The following is a 21,259-nucleotide window of genomic DNA, read 5'->3' as shown; positions in this document are numbered from 1 at the left end:
CTCATAATTTTGTCCACCTCGATCAGGTCAACCCTCAGTCTTCTCTGCTCCAGCCACAAACAGCAAGGGCCTCAACACTGATCCCTGTGGGACCCCACTGGACACAGGCTTCCGGTCAGAAAAACGCTCCTCAATCATCACCCTCTGCTTCCTGCCACTCAGCCAATTCTGCATCCAATTTGCCAAGGTAAGGTGGTGGTGCAGTGGCATTGTCACTGTGCCAGTAATCCAATGCTCTGGGGTTCCGGGTTCGAATCCCACCACGGCAGATGGTGAAATTTGAATTCAATACAAATCTGGAATTAAAAGTCTAATGATGACCATGAGGGGCTGTTTAGCACTGGGCTAAATAGCTGGCTTTGAAAGCAGACCAAGGCAGGCCAGCAGCACGGTTCAATTCCCGTACCAGCCTCCCCGAACAGGCGCCGGAATGTGGCGACTAGGGGCTTTTCACAGTAACTTCATTTGAAGCCTACTTGTGGCAATAAGCGATTTTCATTTCATTTCAAACCATTGCTGATTGTCATAGAAACCCATCTGGTTGACTAATATCCTTTAGGGAAGGAAATCTGCTGTCCTTACCCGGTCTGGCCTACATGTGACTCCAGACCCACACAGCGATGTGGTTGACTCTCAACTGCCCCCCACCGAAATGGCTGAGCGAGCCACTCAGATCAAGGGCAACTGAGGATGGGCAACAGATGCTGGCCCAGCCAGTGACGCCCAATCACGAGTTAAATTAAATAATTTCCTTGGATTCCTTTACTATCAATCTCCCTTGTGGGATCTTGTCAAAAACCTTCCTGAATTCCAGGTAGACTATATCAAATGCATTGCATTCATTTACACACCTGGTCACCTCTTCGAAAAATTCAATCAAGTTGGTCAGACATGACCTCCCCTTAATGAATGAAAATCGCTTATTGTCACGAGTAGGCTTCAATGAAGTTACTGTGAAAAGCCCCTAGTCGCCACATTCCGGCGCCTATCTGGGGAGGCTGGCACGGGAATCGAACCGTGCTGCTGGCCTGCTTGGTCTGCTTTAAAGCCAGCGATTTAGCCTGGTGAGCTAAACCAGCCCAAAGACAACCCAACCTTAACAAAGCCAAGCTGACTGTTCTCGATTAATCCCTGTCTCTCCAAATACAGATTAATTCTGTCTCTCAAAATTACTTCCAATTGATCCTCCACCACTGAGGTTAGACTGACTGGCCTGTAGTTTCCTGGTTTATCCGTTCCTCCCTTCTTGGTACCACATTGGCTTCCTCCAACCCTCCGGCACCTCTCCTGTGGCCAGAGAGGAATCTAAAATTATTGCCAGCCCCCCTGCTATTTCCTCCCTTGCCTCACTAACAGCCTGGGATACACTTCATCTAGCCCTGGAGATTTATTTACTTTTAACCCTGCCAGACCACTCTCCTGGAACCTCCTCTCTGTCTATGTTAATCTCTTTAATTTTATCACAGTCCTTCTCCCTCATTTCTATACCCACACCGTTCCTCTCACAAGTGAACACTGACACAAAGTATTCATTTAGAACACCACCTACATCCTCCGGCTCCACAGCCAAATCAGCACTGTGGTCCTTAATGGGCCCAGCTCATTCCCTAGCTATCTTTTTAACCTTAATACCCTTGTAAAACAACTTAGGATTTTCCTTTATTTTACCTGCCAGTATCCTTTCACGTCCCCTTTTTGCTGTCTTAATTTCCTTTTTAAGTTTCCTCTTGCACATTCTGTACGCCTCCAAACCTTCTGCTGTTTTGAGCCCTAGATATCTGCCATAAACTTCCCAATTTTCTCTTTATACAACGCTGTGTATCCATTATTCAATGTTGTGGATAGAAAACTGGTTGGTAGATTGGAAACAAAGGACACAATTCTCCAGAAAGGTTTCTAACTTTTCCGTGATTTCCGTGAGCTTCCTGATGCCTGGCCCAGCGAGGCTGGCAACGCTATTCAATGTTAATTGGTCCATTTAATGAGGCCTCACGGGCTTCTCACTGCAAATGAAGGCTCTACAGCTGATTCGCCAGCACTGCGTTCACCAGCTCCCCACTAACTAGATCGAGCATCACTTAGTCAGCCAGCACGCAACAATGGCGATCAGGAAACTGGCCCCAAGATTCGGAGGTGCAGACCTGGGGCGGCTCCAAGACGCTGTTCAGGCCAGGAGGGATGTCTTGTTCCCCCGAGAGGCCAGGAGGGCCAGTGCTGCCTGGAATGAGTTAGCGATGGCTGTGAGATCGGGGAGTGTGACCAGGACGACTGGCCTCCAGTGCCAGAAAACAAGGTCAATGACCTACACCGGGCAGCACAAGTGAGTAGACACCAACGCCCTCCACCACACCCCCCCCCCCCCAGACCTTTCTGCCCCCAAGCGAGCATCCACCCCCCAACTCTCCATGCGACCACAACCCTCCCCCCCAACCCCTCCCCCTTCAGACCCCCCCAACCCTTCATTCACCCGCACCCCTTCCACCACTGTGAACCATGCGTGTGGCTGACGATGCCCACTCTGTGCCTTTCTTCAAACAGTAGGCTCATACAAGCAGATAACGTTCTCCTAAGGAAGGGTGTGCAGGAGTCCATTGCAGATTTTGATTCCATCAGCGAGCCTTTGACACCTATTTTAGCCTGAAGCAAAATGTCGTAATTGAAAAAACACATTTTAAGCAATGCTGGCAATGACCAGGGGAATCGATTGAATTATTCCAAACTGATTAGCATCGCCAAGACAGTTCCTGTGGACACAAGACACTGAAGGACGAGCTAATCCTTGATCTGACTTTCTGCAGACCAAGGATGATCTTCCGTTGGATCAAACGGTCCAGTATGTGAGGCAGGCTGAGCTTCGAGCATTTGATCAGGCGAATATTCATGGTGACTGAGGCTTCACACGACTCTGAAATTGGGCAGGTCCACGGCAGTGACCCCATCCATAGGAAGGCCCACCAAATCAACCGAAACTCCATGCAGATGGCCACTTTGACATGTTCATGTTGTGAAAACCCAGCATAGACGCCAAGACTGGCTCGCTGGGGGCGCGGAATTCTTCCCGTCTAGTAAAACTGGACATTTCAAGCATTTCTGTAAATCCAGCAATATTAATTGCAGTTGAAGACCAGAAAGTATTTAGGAAACACATTCCTTCCAACAGATGGAAAAACGACAACCTACAGTGTTCCTAAGGGAAGTAGATTATTTTATCCAGACTACGGGTTAGTTCAAGGCTTTGTTACTTTTTTAAAAATCAATACTGGAGAGGCTGTTAGTGTATCAGCCGATGACCTTGACTAGCTTCAGCTGATTACTCTTTATCCATCAGACATCGAGTTGCAAGTTCCAGGCAGCGTAGACCTTCCAATTAATGGTAGGGTTATAGCTCCTCTCAGTGACAAGGAGAGATGGATCGTTTATTCGCTCGATGTTCTTTACATCCCTGTTGAATGGCCATGTTGGCATATTTCCAGGAATCCTAGAAAAAGCAGATGATGCTCAACAATTGAATGACTCACTGTCTTTCACGCAACCATCTTCAACAGTTTATATGTAGAAGCAGTGAAAATTCATCCTTCAGAGGCTGAGGAAGTTTATACGCTCAGCAGTAAGTTCCTTTCTTTCACGGAGATACCATCCACTAGACCCAGGGCAGACAAGGGAGTTATGAATCTCAGTTCTTCACGAAGTCAGGCCAGAGATGGAGGATACAGAAGGCACTGCAGCAGACGGTGATCATCCTCATGAAGACATGCTGGACCTGAATTGGCTCTTTCCAGAGAGCGACGAGGAAGAATCCCTTGCATTACAGAGTGATCTCATAGTTAGACTCCATAGAGGACCACACTGCTAAAGTGTGAGAGTCAATTGTCAGACATACTTCAGTGCCAGCTGAAAGTCTTCTTTTATCGGAGCTGGCAGCCAGTGAACTTGCAGGATCCTGGAAGCAATCTTGTCCCAGGGTTGATTAACGACAGGAAATGTGTCTCATTATAGAAGATGAGGCTGTCTTGTCACCATATTCTTAGCAATTCTTCCCATTGTTTGGACTGGAGTAGCCTCTACAGAGAGAGGAGTGGCTCCCTTACCATTGCCGACAGAAAGTAGACAGTCGCCCGAAAATATCGTTGGGAAATCATCTCTTCTTCTTTTGTTGACAGTCTTACATGGAGTTGGTTGTTTTTCCTTCATCGTTTAAGTTCATTGTTCCTCAATGCCTTTTCAGTCTTTGATACGGCAGTCCATGATTCAGATGGGGCAGCTTTCCCTGGAGTTGAAGATCATTCTTCTTCAGAAGGTCTTTCACCGTGTGCTTCGAGTGAGCTACACTTTCCTCAGAGTATCCTGGGTTCTTCTCCTCTCGTCCCAGTGAGTCCAAAGGTTGATTTTTTTCAGTCATCTCTTTTGGATGGGTCTTTCGTTGAAACGTCTTTGTTGTTAATGCCGTTTGGTCTCTCTGAAAAATACACTCGGCTTCCCAGCTATTCTGACAGCAATGCTGCTAATTGGCTGCCCTATTCTGCAGACGATAATGTCCTACCAGATGCAGAATCTCATGTCTCCAAGCCATCTTCCCCTGAGGGCCAAGAATACAGTGGGAGATTGAAGCACCCAGAACTGTGACTTCTGGAGGGGAAGAGTGGGAGTTGGGGTTGAGGAGCACCTGTAGTTTGTACAAAGCGAGTTAGAGAAATGTAATGTAAAATAGCTAAAGACAGTTTGGTGTTGTTGCTAATAGCACATAATTCATTTTTCCCATTAAGAGGCAATTTAGCATGGCCAATCCACCTACCCTACACATCTTTGGGTTGTGGGGGCGAAACCCACGCAAACACGGGGAGAATATGCAAACTCCACACGGACAGTGACCCAGAGCCGGGATTGAACCTGCGACCTCGGCACCATGAGACAGCATTGCTAACCACTGCGCCGCCCCTGTAGGAAAGCATACTTGAGAGAGGTGTACAAAGGGTTAACAGATGGGATATGCTAATATCTGATAATGTACCACTGACATTAGTCAGTTAAGTGTTAGAGTCTCGCTGTCTGTATATCTTTCTCTCGCTCTCTCTCACGAGAGAGCGAGAGATTGGAATCATGCAAAGAACAAGAAACAAAGAAAAGTACAGCACAGGAACAGGCCCTTCGGCCCTCCAAGCCTGCGCTGACCATGCTGCCCACATCAACTAAAATCTTCTACACTTCCGGGATCCTTATCCCTCTACTCCCTTCCTAGTCATGTATTTGTCAAGATGCCCCTTAAATGTCACTATTGTCCCTGCTTCCACCACCTCCTCCCGCAGCGAGTTCCAGGCACCCACTGCCCTCTGTGTAAAGAACTTGCCTCGTACATCTCCTCCAAACCTTGCCCCTCGAACCTTAAACCTATGTCCCCTAGTAATTGACCCCTCTACTCTTGAAAAAAAGTCTCTGACTATCCACTCTGTCTATGTCCCTCATAATTTTGTAGACCTCTATCAGGTTGCCCCTCAACCTCCGTCGTTCCAGTGAGAACAAACTGAGTTTATTCAACTGTTCCTCATAGCTAATGCCCTCCATACCAGGCAACATCCTGGTAAATCTCTTCTGTACCCTCTCTAAAGCCTCCACGTCCTTCTGGTAGTGTGGCGACCAGAATTGAACACTATACTCCAAGTGTGGCCTAACTAAGGTTCTATACAGCTGCAACATGACTTGCCAATTTTTATACTCAATGCCCCGGCCAATGAAGGAAAGCATGCCGTATGCCTTCTTGACTACCTTCTCCACCTGTGTTGCCCCTTTCAGTGACCTGTTGACCTGTACACCTAGATCTCTCTGACTGTCAATACTCTTGAGGGTTCTACCATTCACTGTATATTCCCTACCTGTATTAGGCCTTCCAAAATGCATTCCCTCACATTTAGACCATAGAACATAGAACAGTACAGCACAGAACAGGCCCTTCGGCCCTCAATGTTGTGCCGAGCAATGATCACCCTACTCAAACCCACGTATCCACCCTATACCCATAACCCAACAACCCCCCCCCCCCCCGTCCCTTTAACCTTACTTTTTAGGACACTACGGGCAATTTATCATGGCCAATCCACCTAACCCGCACATCTTTGGAAAGTGGGAGGAAACCGGAGCACCCGGAGGAAACCCACGCACACACGGGGAGGACGTGCAGACTCCGCACAGACAGTGACCCAGCCGGGAATCGAACCTGGGACCCTGGAGCTGTGAAGCATTTATGCTAACCACCATGCTACCGTGCTGCCCCAACAGGTCACTGAAAGGGGCAACACAGGTGGAGAAGGTAGTCAAGAAGGCATACGGCATGCTTTCCTTCATTTGTCCGGATTAAACTCCATCTGCCAACTCGCCACCCAAGTATACAAACAATCTAAATCCTGCTGTATCCTCTGACAGTCCTCATCGCTATCCGCAATTCCACCAACATTTGGGTCGTCAGCAAACTTACTGATCAGACCAGTTATATTTTCCTCCAAATAATTTATATTTACTACAAACGACAAAGGTCCCAGCCAATTTACCAATGACGGAACCCTGAAGAATACCACTCGTCACAGCCCTCCAATCAGTAAAGCACTCTTCCATTGCTAATCTCTGCTTCTATGACCTAGCCAGTTCTGTATCCATCTTGCCAGCTCACCTCTGATCCCGTGTGACTTCACCTTTTGTACCAGTCTGCCATGAGGGACCTTGTCAAAGGCCTTACTGACGTCCATATAGACAACATCCACTACCCTACCCTCATCAATCATCTTTGTGACCTCCTCGAAAAACTCTATCAAGTTAGTGAGACCGCGCTGCCTCTCGCTAATACGTCCACTTGCTTCCAAATGAGAGTAGATCCTGGCTTGAAGAATTCTCTCCAGTAATTTCCCTACCACTGACATAAGGCTCACCAGCCTGTAGTTCCCTGGATTATCCTTGCTACCCTTCTGAAAGAAAGGAACAACATTGGCTATTCTCCAGTCCTCCGGGACATCACCTGAAGACAGTGAGGATCCAAAGATTTCTGTCAAGGCCTCAGCAATTTCCTCTCTTGCCTCCTCCAGTATTCTGAGGTAGATCCCATCCGGAGCTGGGGACTTATCTACCTTAATATTTTTCAACATGCCCAACACCTCGTCCTTTTGGGTCTCAATGTGACCCAAGCTATCTACACACTCTTCTCCAGACTCAACATCCACCAATTCCTTCTCTTTGGTGAATACTGATGCAAAGTATTCATTTAGTAACTCACCCATTTCCTCTGGCTTCACACATAGATTCACTCCCCTGTTCTTCAGAGGTGAGCTGGCAAGATGGATACAGAACTGGCTCGGTCATAAAATACACATTTTATGTATGTGTAAAAAGCCTTGGGATTTTCCTTAACCCTATTTGCCAATGACTTTTCATGACCCCTTTTAGCCCTCCTGACTCCTTGCTTAAGTTCCTGCCTACTTTCCTTATATTCCACACAGGCTTCGTCTGTTCCCAGCCTTCCAGCCCTGACAAATGCCTCCTTTTTCTTTTTGACGAGGCCTACAATATCTTTCGTTATCCAAGGTTCCCGAAATTTGCCATATTTATCCTTCTTCCTCACAGGAACATGCCGGTCCTGAATTCCTTTCAACTGACATTTGAAAGCCTCCCACATGTCAGATGTTGATTGTCGCGTTATGTACTCTGGGATAACACAGGCTGCAACTGGATGCAGCTTTAACTAAAAGATACTCCAGACCTTGAAGTTAGTGCAATCTGATTTATTGAACCAGTAGCACAGTTAGCACAGTTCTCTATGAGTTCGACTCTCTGCTAATCTATGTGTGGCTACTCTGTCTGACTGAACCAGACTAGCTCTTAGCCACGTGCTGGAGGTGTGATACTGTAAACACACCCTGACTCACTCTGTAGATGTTCATCAGTGGAAAGAGGCGGAGTGTGAGTGCCTCGTGCCTTTTATAGTGAGATACCACACCTGAATGTCCTGCCTGCTCATTGGTCATGTCCTGTTTTCTGTGTTCATTAGCTGCCTGTCTGTGTCTCATTATCTGCATGTCTGCATATCATGACATTGATTTACCCTCAAACATCCGCCCCCAATCTTGGTTCTTCAGTTCCCGCCTAATATTGTTATAATTAGCCTTCCCCCAATTTAGCACATTCACCCTAGGACCACTCTTATCCTTGTCCACCAGCGCTTTAAAACTTACTGAATTGTGCTCACTGTTCCCGAAATGCTCCCCGACTGAAACTTCTACCACCTGGCTGGGCTCATTCCCCAATACCAGGTCCAGTACAGCCCCTTCCCTAGTTGGACTATCTCCATATTGTTTTAAGAAGCCCTCCTGGATGCTCCTTACAAACTCTGCCCTGTCCAAACCCCTAGGACTAAGTGAGTCCCAGTCAATATTGGGGAAGTTAAAGCCCCCCATCACAACAACCCTGTTGCTTTTACTCCTTTCCAAAATCTGTCTACCTATCTGTTCCTCTATCTCCCGCTGGCTGTTGGGAGGTCTGTAGTAGACCCCCAACATTGTGACTTCACCCTTCTTATTCCTGATCTCTACCCATATGGCCTCGCTGCCCTCTGAGGTGCCCTCTCGTAGTACAGCTGTGATATTCTCCCTAACCAGTAGCGCAACTCCTCCACCCCCTTTACATCCCCCTCTATCCCACCTGAAACATCTAAATCCTGGAACGTTTAGCTGCCAATCCTGTCCTTCCCTTAACCAGGTCTCTGTAATGGCAACCCTCCCGTGTGCCACCAGCAAACCTCGCGGCCAGGATATTTATGCCTCTCCAGTTTAGATGCAGCCCGTCCTTCTTATACAGGTCACACCTGCCCCGGAAGAGCGCCATGTGCCTACCCTGTAACCTGTTTAGATGCTTTACTTATAAATAAGTGTGAAGTAGATCTCAGAGTACGTCTGCAGTCTGTCTAAGGACCAGGTCCCATGCCTAGCATCCAGAAGGTCTCAATCTCAGGACAATATGTAGGCCTGATTGACTTGATTTGATTTGATTTATTATTGTCACATGTATTAGCATACAGTGAAAAGTATTGTTTCTTGCATGCTGTACAAACAATGCATATCGTACATAGGGAAGGAAGGAGAGACTAGTCATAGCAAGGTGTAGAGAAAAAATCAACTTAATGCGAGGTAGGTCCTTTCAAAAGTCTGATGGCAGTAGGGAAGAAGCTGTTCTTGAGTCGGTTTGTACGTGACCTCAAACTTTGGTATCTTTTTCCTGACGGAAGGAGGTGGAAGAGAGTATGCCCGGGGTGCATGGGGTCCTTAATTATGCTGGCTGCCTTTCTGAGGCAACGGGAATTATAGATAGAGTCAATGGATGGGAGGCTGGTTTGCGTGATGGACAGGGCTACATTCACAACCTTTTGTAGTTTCCTGCGGTCTTGGGCAGAGCAGGCTCCATACCAAGCTGTGATACAACCAGAAAGAATGCTTTCTGTGGTGCATCTGTAAAAGTTGGTGAGAGTCGTAACTGACATGCCAAATTTCCTTAGACTTCTGAGAAAGTAGAGTCGTTGGTGGGCTTTCTTTACTATAGACTGAACTGAACTGAAGGTTATCCGAAGACTGGATAAGGATGGCAGATTTTCGTCCCTAAAGGACATGAACAAATCAGATGGTGTAGCTGCCAAGGGACCATTACTGAGACTAGCTTTACATTTCGGATTTTATGAAATGGATTTGAATCCCGAAAGGTGTCACGTTGGGATCTGAACCCACGTTCCCACTGAGTTATTCGCTCAGCAACTATGCTACTCTGCTACCATCCCACCACAGAATGGAGGAGACTGAGGGGAGTTTTACCTGAAGTGTGCACAATTACGAGGGGCTGAGATAAAGTGGATAGGAAGGAGCTGTTTGCATTAGCCGAGAGGCTATTAACTAGGGGCCATAAATTTAAAGTTACTGACAGGAGGATCGGAGGGGAGTTGAACTCACTGTCTGACAAAAAGTGGTATTGCATTAAAAAAAACGGTTGTGTATACTCTTGTAGGTGCTGTAACCTATAAAGATACAGACCATGAGCTGCAAAGAGGGATTAAGCAGGATAGCTCCTTTTCAGCTGACACCGACATGAGGGTCTGAATGGCCTCTTCCTGTTGTACGTTTTCTGTATTTCTGTGTACAATCTATCTGCAAAGTCTGCCTTATTTTGCTTTGTCTGGTGGGAAGGATAGTTCAGGACATGACTGAGACGTAATCCATGTAATGAGGAGCTCAATCTTGTCCTGGGGGCACGCACAGAAGGAGCTGACAGGCAGCTCCGGAAAAACAGGAAGAAGACCGAGAGTTGGGATTACTGCAGCATCCTCTCAACTTGAAACAAACAGCAATGTATTGGCAGAAAAGACGGCATGAAGAATTCATCACTGTGTCTGTTTCCTGACCAAATTGGCATTTAACAAAATGTCTTAGCTATTTAAAGGTGTACTGTGGCTTTATCCAAATAAATCAAATGACCCTTTCTAAAATACTCTGGAATAAACCTCAGCAATAACATTTGGTTTAATTGTTTGAATTTTCTTGCCAGCTATTAAAGGTTTCAGATTTGTGGTTGTATTTTTCCTTAGACTGCATGCAATCCCAGATATTAACATACTTTCTGGGTTCCGCAGATGAAGAGATCAATTATTGTGGTTTCATTCGGAGCCTTGAGTCTATAATCCAGATGTGCTGCACTGTCGGAGGATCAGCAACTGAGGGAGTGCTGCACTGTCAGAGGGGCAGTACTGAGGGAGCGCTGCACTGTCAGAGGGTCAGTACTGAGGGAGCGCTGCACTGTCAGAGGGTCAGTACTGAGGGAGTGCTGCACTGTCAGAGGGTCAGTACTGAGGGAGTGCTGCACTGTCAGAGGGTCAGTACTGAGGGAGTGCTGCACTGTCAGAGGGTCAGTGCTGAGGGAGTGCTGCACTGTCAGAGGGTCAGTACTGAGGGAGTGCTGCACTGTCAGAGGGTCAGTACTGAGGGAGTGCTGCACTGTCAGAGGGTCAGTACTGAGGGAGTGCTGCACTGTCAGAGGGTCAGTACTGAAGGAGTGCTGCACTGTCAGAGAGTCAGTACTGAGGGAGTGCTGTACTGTCAGAGGGTCAGTACTGAGGGAGTGCTGCACTGTCAGAGGGTCAGTACTGAGGGAGTGCTGCACTGTCAGAGGGTCAGTACTGAGGGAGTGCTGCACTGTCAGAGGGTCAGTACTGAGGGAGTGCTGCACTGTCAGAGGGTCAGTACTGAGGGAGTGCTGCACTGTCAGAGGGTCAGTACTGAGGGAGCGCTGCACTGTCAGAGAGGCTGTATTGAGGGAGTCCTGTACAGTCATGTGGTCAGCACTGAGGGAGTGCTGTACTGATGGAGGAGCCTTACTGAGTGTGAGCTGTAGTGTCAGAGGGGCTGCACTAGGTTGCACTGTTGCAATACATCTGGCAAGGTTGATGAGGGAAAAGTGGTGTTTATCACAAAAAGGAGAAATCACACTTTTTGGAGGTGGAAGATGCGGAGTTTGAGATCTGAAAACGATGGAACCAAACAATCCATGGAATCCACAGAATGTATACAGTGCAGGTGGAGGCCATTGGGTCTGCACTAATTGATTCTGTCTACACCTCCCGCTGCCTCAGGAAGGCAGACAGCATTATCAGAGACCCCTCCCACCCAGACTCTTCCAGACCATTCCATCAGGCAGAAGATACAGAAGTCTGAAGACCCGCACATCCAGACATAGGAACAGCTTCTTCCCCGACGGCTACCAGACTCCTCAACGACGCCCCCTCGGACTGATCTGTTCCCTGTAAGAATACTATTCACGACGCCCTATGCTGCCCTTGCTCTGTAATTGCTTTGTTTGCTTTGCTCGGCCCCTTGTTCCGCATTGTAACCAATCACCGCGCATCGTTCATGGCCAACCCACCCAACCTGCACATCTTTGGAATGTGAGAGGAAACCTACGGAGACCTGTGAGAACATGCAAACTCCACAGAGGCAGTCACCCGAGGTCGGAATTGAACCCAGGCACTGTGAGGCAGCAGTGCTAACCATTGCAATAATTTGCAACTTCTCGCAATGAATTAGTTAAATAAAAGTCCCGAAACAACAACTTATATTTGTGTGGTATCTTTAACGCTGCAAGAAGTCCCAAGGCATTTCACAGGAGTCAATGGAGTAGAGATTGGCACAGTGATTATTTCCTAAATACTTCATTAGCTGTAAAGTGGGACACCCTGAGATGATGAAAGTTGCTATATAAATGCAAGTTCCAACTTTTCTTTTCCTTGTCTGTATCTGGGTAGTTTCTACAAGGAACCAGACTTGCACATAACACATAATCTCCTTCTCACATCTAACTACCAGCTTCTTTCTTTCAGCCTCTGTAACATCCTTGGGTTGTTTTGACATGTTCAGGGCGCTGCATAAATCCACATTACTGTTGCTAACACACAAACATAAGAAAATAGAAGCAGGAGTAGGACATAGGGAACCTGCAGTCTGCTCCACCAATCACTTAGATCGTGACTCAGCATTTACATCAACTCCATTCTTCAGCGCTGTCCAATATCACTTGGAAACCCAAAATCTATTGATAACGTAGGAGCAGAATTAGGCCATTCAGCCCATCTAGTCCGCTCTGCCATTCTATCATGGCTGATATGTTCCTCATCTGCTATCTACAATGCTACAGACCAAGAGCTGGATTGCAAAATCGGTCAGAGCATCTCCTCCCTAGAACACATGATCCAGGAGCAGGAGTCGGTAATATCGCCTCCCGAGTCTAACACCCTCAATGTGATCATGGCTGATCCCATCCTGGCCTCAATTCCACCGGCCTGCCCATTTTCTATAACCCTTCAACCCATTACCAATTAAAAATCTGTCTAACTCCTCCTTAAATTTGCTCACTGTCCCAGCATCCACCGCACTCTGGGGGAGCGAATTCCACAGATTCACAACCCTTTGGGAGAAGTTGTTTTTCTTCAAATCCATTTTAAATTCGTCACCTCTTATTCTAAGATTATGACCTCCCATTGTAGAATGTCCCACGTGAGGAAGCATCTGCTCCACCTCTACTTTATCCATACCTTTCATTATCTTGTGCACCTCAATTAGATCTCCCCTCATTCTTCTAAACTCCAGAGAATATAGACATAAACTGTTCAATCTTTCCTCAAACGTCAAACCCCTCGGGCTGGATTCTCCGCAGCCCCTCGCCAAAATCACAGCCGGTATGGAGGCGGAGAATCCACTTTCACGCCGTAATCGAGCCCGGTGCCGGTTCGGCGATTCTCCGGGACCTGAAAATCGGCGTGACCGCGGAGTACGCCACGTGGCTGGAGGCCCCATTGACAGGGGCCCACCCAGCAAACCTCCGCTCCCGACCGACGCCGCGTAACTAATCACCTATAGGCGGTCAGGATGCTGGTGTGGCGGCTGTGGACTCAGTCTGCGGCCACCCTGATTGGGGGCGGGAGGGGGAATAGACACGGAGTGGGGGGGGGGCCTTATAGGCATCCGGGGGTTAGATCTGTGCGGTTTGATGCTCGGGCTCACAGCCGATCGGGTGGTCTCATTTTTCCGTCTCGCTCCGCGGTCCGAGTCCACCATGGAGCACGGCACAGCCGCTGGAGGCCGCCGCCGTGCACGCATGCGCGGACTCCAAACCGGAATTGCAGGGGCCCATATCCCCAGCTAAAGCTGCGAGAGTTACTCCAGGTCCCTGCTAACCCCCTGCAGCTGGGCATTGAATTAGCTCAACATGTTTCCCGGAATTTCTGGAGTAAAACTCCACCGTTTCTACGGAGTCCCATTTTGGGAGAATCCAGCCCCTCATCTCTGGACTCAACCTAGTGAACCTCCTCTGAACTGCCTCCAATGCCACTGCATCTTCCCTCAAATAAGGGGACCAAAACTGTGCACAATACTCCAGGTGTGGTCTTACTATTGATATCAGTGTTCAATACACAAGATGTAGAGATGCCGACGTTGGACTGGGGTGAGCACACTAAGAAGTCTTACAACACCAGGTTAAAGTCCAACAGGTTTGTTTCAATCTCTAGCTCACGGAGCCCTGCTTCAGAGCACTGATTCTCCTGAGGAAGGAGCAGTGCTCCGAAAGCTGGTGTTTGAAACAAATCTGTTTCAAACACTAGAAACACTAAAGGACTTTAACCTGGTGTTGTAAGACTTCTTACTGTTCCATACACAAGTGATTGATTATCCACATATCACTGTGTTAGAGAGTTCCAAATATTCACAACCTTTTGAGTGAAGACATTTCTCTTCACTTCAGTCCTAAATGGCCAACCTCTTATCCTGGGACCATATTCTCTAGTGCGAGGCCGTCCAGCCAGGAGGGATGCAAGAAGAGCAAACTGAAAATGACGTGATATTAAAGTTTAAACGAGAGTGAGAAACGCAGAGTAACTAATGCTGGTAAAGAAAGATTCATGGGTCGAAAAGCTGACAAATTCCCTGGATCTGATGGCCTCCACCTCGAGGTTTAAAGAAGGAGGTTGCCAAACTAGTGGTAGAATTGGTTTTATTCTTCCAGACTTCCCTCGATTGAAACACGCTCCCTCTGAATTAGAAGGTTGCAAATTTCCAATAACCCTGCAATTCAAGAAAGGAGCCTGCAGAAATAATGGGTGCATCAGTGGATTCAAACGCGAAACCATTCAATCTATGACACCTTCAATTCAAAACCATAGTCACTTCAATATTAGTCACTGAGCTCCAGTATACAGATGACGTTTGTGTGTGCGCTCACTCAGAAACTGAGTCTCTGGTCGTTATCAATTCCTTCTCTGATACATCTGAGGAAATGCGCCTTTCACTAAACACCCTGAAAACTAAGATCACCTTCCACCTAGCTCCCATAGCACAACAACAACCCCAACCCTCCCCGCCAATTAAGATCAAAGGCAAGATTTTGGAAATGTCAACCATTTTCCATATCTTGGGAGTCTCCTCTGCCGCAGGCAGACGCAGAAGACAACCTTCATCTTCACCTTTAATGCGCCAGATCAGCCATCAGCTGACTGAGGAAAAGAGTATTTGAGGACCAGGATCTCAAACCAGAACTAAGGTCATGGCTCACTGGGACGCAGCGATGGCTCACTGGGCCGCAGGGATGGCTCACTGGGACGCAGGGATGGCTCACTGGGCCGCAGCGATGGCTCACTGGGACGCAGGGTTAGCTCACTGGGCCGCAGGGATGGCTCACTGGGCCGCAGCGATGGCTCACTGGGCCGCAGGGATGGCTCACTGGGCCGCAGGGATGGCTCACTGGGCCGCAGCGATGGCTCACTGGGCCGCAGGGATGGCTCACTGGGCCGCAGCGATGGCTCACTGGGACGCAGGGATGGCTCACTGGGCCGCAGCGATGGCTCACTGGGCCGCAGGGATGGCTCACTGGGCCGCAGGGATGGCTCACTGGGCCGCAGCGATGGCTCACTGGGCCGCAGGGATGGCTCACTGGGCCGCAGCGATGGCTCACTGGGCCGCAGCGATGGCTCACTGGGCCGCAGGGATGGCTCACTGGGCCGCAGGGATGGCTCACTGGGCCGCAGCGATGGCTCACTGGGCCGCAGGGATGGCTCACTGGGCCGCAGCGATGGCTCACTGGGCCGCAGGGATGGCTCACTGGGCCGCAGGGATGGCTCACTGGGACGCAGGGATGGCTCACTGGGCTGCAGGGATGGCTCACTGGGCCGCAGCGATGGCTCACTGGGCCGCCTCACTGGGCCGCAGGGATGGCTCACTGGGCCGCAGGGATGGCTCACTGGGCCGCAGGGATGGCTCACTGGGCCGCAGCGATGGCTCACTGGGCCGCAGCGATGGCTCACTGGGCAGCAGGGATGGCTCACTGGACCGCAGGGATGGCTCACTGGGCCGCAGGGATGGCTCACTGGGCCGCAGGGATGGCTCACTGGGCCGCAGGGATGGCTCACTGGGCCGCAGGGATGGCTCACTGGGCCGCAGGGATGGCTCACTGGGCCGCAGCGATGGCTCACTGGGCTGCAGGGATGGCTCACTGGGCTGCAGGGTTAGCTCACTGGGCCGCAGCGATGGCTCACTGGGCCGCAGGGATGGCTCACTGGGCCGCAGGGATGGCTCACTGGGCCACAGGGATGGCTCACTGGGCCGCAGCGATGGCTCACTGGGCCGCCTCACTGGGCCGCAGGGATGGCTCACTGGGACGCAGGGATGGCTCACTGGGCAGCAGGGATGGCTCACTGGGCCGCAGGGATGGCTCACTGGGCCGCAGCGATGGCTCACTGGGCCGCAGCGATGGCTCACTGGGCCGCAGCGATGGCTCACTGGGCCGCAGCGATGGCTCACTGGGCCGCCTCACTGGGCCGCAGGGATGGCTCACTGGGCCGCAGCGATGGCTCACTGGGCCGCAGGGATGGCTCACTGGGCCGCCTCACTGGGCCGCAGGGATGGCTCACTGGGCAGCAGGGATGGCTCACTGGGCCGCAGGGATGGCTCACTGGGCAGCAGGGATGGCTCACTGGGCCGCAGCGATGGCTCACTGGGCCGCAGGGTTAGCTCACTGGGCCGCAGGGATGGCTCACTGGGCCGCAGCGATGGCTCACTGGGCCGCAGGGATGGCTCACTGGGCCGCAGCGATGGCTCACTGGGCCGCAGGGTTAGCTCACTGGGCCGCCTCACTGGGCCGCAGGGATGGCTCACTGGGCCGCCTCACTGGGCCGCAGGGATGGCTCACTGGGCAGCAGGGATGGCTCACTGGGCCGCAGGGATGGCTCACTGGGCCGCAGGGATGGCTCACTGGGCCGCCTCACTGGGCAGCAGGGATGGCTCACTGGGCCGCAGGGATGGCTCACTGGGCCGCCTCACTGGGCAGCAGGGATGGCTCACTGGGCCGCAGGGATGGCTCACTGGGCCGCAGGGATGGCTCACTGGGCCGCAGGGATGGCTCACTGGGCCGCAGGGATGGCTCACTGGGCCGCAGGGATGGCTCACTGGGCCGCAGCGATGGCTCACTGGGCCGCAGGGTTAGCTCACTGGGCCGCAGGGATGGCTCACTGGGCCGCAGGGTTAGCTCACTGGGCCGCAGCGATGGCTCACTGGGCTGCAGGGTTAGCTCACTGGGCCGCAGCGATGGCTCACTGGGCCGCAGGGATGGCTCACTGGGCCGCAGCGATGGCTCACTGGGCCGCAGCGATGGCTCACTGGGCCGCAGGGATGGCTCACTGGGCCGCAGGGATGGCTCACTGGGCCGCCTCACTGGGCCGCAGGGATGGCTCACTGGGCCGCAGGGATGGCTCACTGGGCCGCAGGGATGGCTCACTGGGCCGCCTCACTGGGCAGCAGGGATGGCTCACTGGGCCGCAGGGATGGCTCACTGGGCCGCAGGGATGGCTCACTGGGCCGCAGGGTTAGCTCACTGGGCCGCAGGGATGGCTCACTGGGCCGCAGGGTTAGCTCACTGGGCCGCAGCGATGGCTCACTGGGCCGCAGGGTTAGCTCACTGGGCCGCAGGGATGGCTCACTGGGCCGCAGGGTTAGCTCACTGGGCCGCAGCGATGGCTCACTGGGCCGCAGGGTTAGCTCACTGGGCCGCAGGGATGGCTCACTGGGCCGCAGGGTTAGCTCACTGGGCCGCAGCGATGGCTCACTGGGCCGCAGGGATGGCTCACTGGGCCGCAGCGATGGCTCACTGGGACGCAGGGATGGCTCACTGGGCCGCAGCGATGGCTCACTGGGCTGCAGGGATGGCTCACTGGGCCGCAGCGATGGCTCACTGGGCTGCAGGGATGGCTCACTGGGACGCAGCGATGGCTCACTGGGCCGCAGGGATGGCTCACTGGGCAGCAGGGATGGCTCACTGGGCCGCAGGGATAGCTCACTGGGCCACAGGGATGGCTCACTGGGCCGCCTCACTGGGCCGCAGGGATAGCTCACTGGGCCGCAGGGATGGCTCACTGGGCCGCAGCGATGGCTCACTGGGCCGCAGGGATGGCTCACTGGGCCGCAGGGATGGCTCACTGGGCCGCAGGGATGGCTCACTGGGCCGCAGGGATGGCTCACTGGGCCGCAGGGATGGCTCACTGGGCCGCAGGGATGGCTCACTGGGCCGCAGCGATGGCTCACTGGGCCGCAGGGATGGCTCACTGGGCCGCAGGGATGGCTCACTGGGCCGCAGGGATGGCTCACTGGGCCGCAGGGATGGCTCACTGGGCCGCCTCACTGGGCAGCAGGGATGGCTCACTGGGCCGCAGGGATGGCTCACTGGGCCGCAGGGATGGCTCACTGGGCCGCAGGGATGGCTCACTGGGCCGCAGGGATGGCTCACTGGGCCGCAGGGTTAGCTCACTGGGCCGCAGGGATGGCTCACTGGGCCGCAGGGATGGCTCACTGGGCCGCAGCGATGGCTCACTGGGCCGCAGGGATGGCTCACTGGGCCGCAGCGATGGCTCACTGGGCCGCAGGGATGGCTCACTGGGCCGCCTCACTGGGCCGCAGGGATGGCTCACTGGGCCGCAGGGATGGCTCACTGGGCCGCAGGGATGGCTCACTGGGCCGCAGCGATGGCTCACTGGGCAGCAGGGATGGCTCACTGGGCCGCAGGGATGGCTCACTGGGCCGCAGGGATGGCTCACTGGGCCGCAGGGATGGTTCACTGGGACGCAGGGATGGCTCACTGGGCAGCAGGGATGGCTCACTGGGCCGCAGGGATGGCTCACTGGGCCGCAGCGATGGCTCACTGGGCCGCAGCGATGGCTCACTGGGCAGCAGGGATGGCTCACTGGGACGCAGGGATGGCTCACTGGGCAGCAGGGATGGCTCACTGGGCCGCAGGGATGGCTCACTGGGCCGCAGCGATGGCTCACTGGGCCGCAGCGATGGCTCACTGGGCCGCAGCGATGGCTCACTGGGCCGCCTCACTGGGCCGCAGGGATGGCTCACTGGGCCGCAGGGTTGGCTCACTGGGCCGCCTCACTGGGCCGCAGGGATGGCTCACTGGGACGCAGGGATGGCTCACTAGGCCGCAGGGATGGCTCACTGGGCCGCAGCGATGGCTCACTGGGCCGCAGGGTTAGCTCACTGGGCCGCAGGGATGGCTCACTGGGCCGCAGGGTTAGCTCACTGGGCCGCAGGGATGGCTCACTGGGACGCAGCGATGGCTCACTGGGCCGCAGGGTTAGCTCACTGGGCCGCAGGGATGGCTCACTGGGCCGCAGGGTTAGCTCACTGGGCCGCAGCGATGGCTCACTGGGCCGCCTCACTGGGCCGCAGGGATGGCTCACTGGGCCGCAGCGATGGCTCACTGGGCCGCAGGGATGGCTCACTGGGACGCAGCGATGGCTCACTGGGCCGCAGGGTTAGCTCACTGGGCCGCAGGGATGGCTCACTGGGCCGCAGGGATGGCTCACTGGGCCGCAGCGATGGCTCACTGGGCCGCAGGGATGGCTCACTGGGCCGCAGGGATGGCTCACTGGGCCGCAGGGATGGCTCACTGGGCCGCAGGGATGGCTCACTGGGCCGCAGGGATGGCTCACTAGGCCGCAGGGATGGCTCACTGGGCCGCAGGGATGGCTCACTGGGCCGCAGGGATGGCTCACTGGGCCGCAGGGATGGCTCACTGGGCCGCAGCGATGGCTCACTGGGCCGCAGGGATGGCTCACTGGGCTGCAGGGATGGCTCACTGGGCCGCAGGGATGGCTCACTGGGCCGCAGGGATGGCTCACTGGGCCGCAGGGATGGCTCACTGGGCCGCAGGGATGGCTCACTGGGCCGCAGCGATGGCTCACTGGGCCGCAGGGATGGCTCACTGGGCCGCAGGGATGGCTCACTGGGCCGCAGGGATGGCTCACTGGGCCGCAGGGATGGCTCACTGGGCCGCAGGGATGGCTCACTGGGCCGCAGGGATGGCTCACTGGGCCGCAGCGATGGCTCACTGGGCCGCAGGGATGGCTCACTGGGCCGCAGGGATGGCTCACTGGGCCGCAGGGATGGCTCACTGGGCCGCAGCGATCCCCATGCTCCTATGTTTCAGAGACTTGCAGCAGGCCTCTCAAAGGTAGGAGAAATATCACCGGTGGTGCCTTTGCAAGATCCTCCAAATCCGGTGGCAGGAATGGTGGTCCAAAAGCAGCTCCTCTCCCAAGCTAATAAGCCCAGCACCCAGGCACCAATCACTCAAACCCAGGTCCGCTGGGCATGACATGTCGCTCGCATGCCTGAAACCAGGCTCTGGAAGCAACTACTTAAAACCATTTGTGGAGACTTCTGGATTGATTAAATGAACAGCAAAACAGGCAGTAGGAATAAATGAGTCTTTTCTATGATGGCAGGCTGTAGGCCGTGAGTACTACAAGGATCAGGACTTGGGCCTCTGTAATTGACAATCCACGTTGCTAATTTAGATGGGGGGATTGAGTGTAAGTTATCCAAATTTGCTGATGATACAAAGCTAGATGGGAATGTACGCTGTAAGGTGGGTGCAAGGGCAGCACGGTAGCACAGTGGTTAGCACAGTTGCTTCACAGCTCCAGGGTCCCAGGTTCGATTCCCGGCTTGGGTCACTGTCTGTGCGGAGTCTGCACGTTCTCCCCGTGTGTGTGTAGGTTTCCTCCGGGTGCTCCGGTTTCTTCCCACAGTCCAAAGATGTGCAGGTTAGGTGGATTGGCCATGATAAATTACCCTGAGTGTCCAAAATTGCCCTTAGTGTTGAGTGGGGTTACAGGGTTATGGGGATAGGGTGGAGGTGTGGGCTTGGGTAGGGTGCTCTTTCCAAGAGCCGGTGCACACTCGATGGGCCGAATGGCCTCCTTCTGCACTGTAAATTCTGTGAAAGAAACCACCAAGGATACAGATTGGCTAAGTGATTGGGGAAGAGGCTGCAGACGGAATAACAAGTGTGAAATTATCGATTTTGACAGGAAGAATGGAGAAGTTAAATAAAAGTTGAGAGCCTAGTAATATTGGTATTTGGATGTCCTTGTACACAAATTACAGAAAGTTAACACGCCGGTACAAGTCATTGGGAAGGTGAATGATATAGAACATAGAACATAGACTATGTTAGACTTTATTGCATAGAGTTGGTGCATTAGAGGAAAGAACTCATGTTGCAATTATATAGAACTTTGTCAGGCCAGACCGGGGTAGTGAGCACAGTTTTGATCTCCTTACCTCTCGAAGGATATAACTTGCTTTTGAGGGAGTGATTTGAGTGATTCCTGGGACAGGGAGATTGTTCTATGAGGAGAGAT

General features: G+C 52.8%; 1 protein-coding gene across 1 annotated transcript in view; it reads right to left on the bottom strand.

The window, feature by feature from the left end:
* Positions 1 to 21,259, bottom strand: part of flt4 (fms related receptor tyrosine kinase 4) — a 324,249-nt gene that overhangs the window by 71,453 nt on the left and 231,537 nt on the right. The gene's annotated exons all lie outside the window — the stretch shown is intronic.

Source organism: Scyliorhinus canicula, chromosome 4 (genome assembly GCF_902713615.1).
Source record: "Scyliorhinus canicula chromosome 4, sScyCan1.1, whole genome shotgun sequence".
Lineage (NCBI taxonomy): Eukaryota > Metazoa > Chordata > Chondrichthyes > Carcharhiniformes > Scyliorhinidae > Scyliorhinus > Scyliorhinus canicula.
This window is presented reverse-complemented; position numbering and strand designations above follow the sequence as displayed.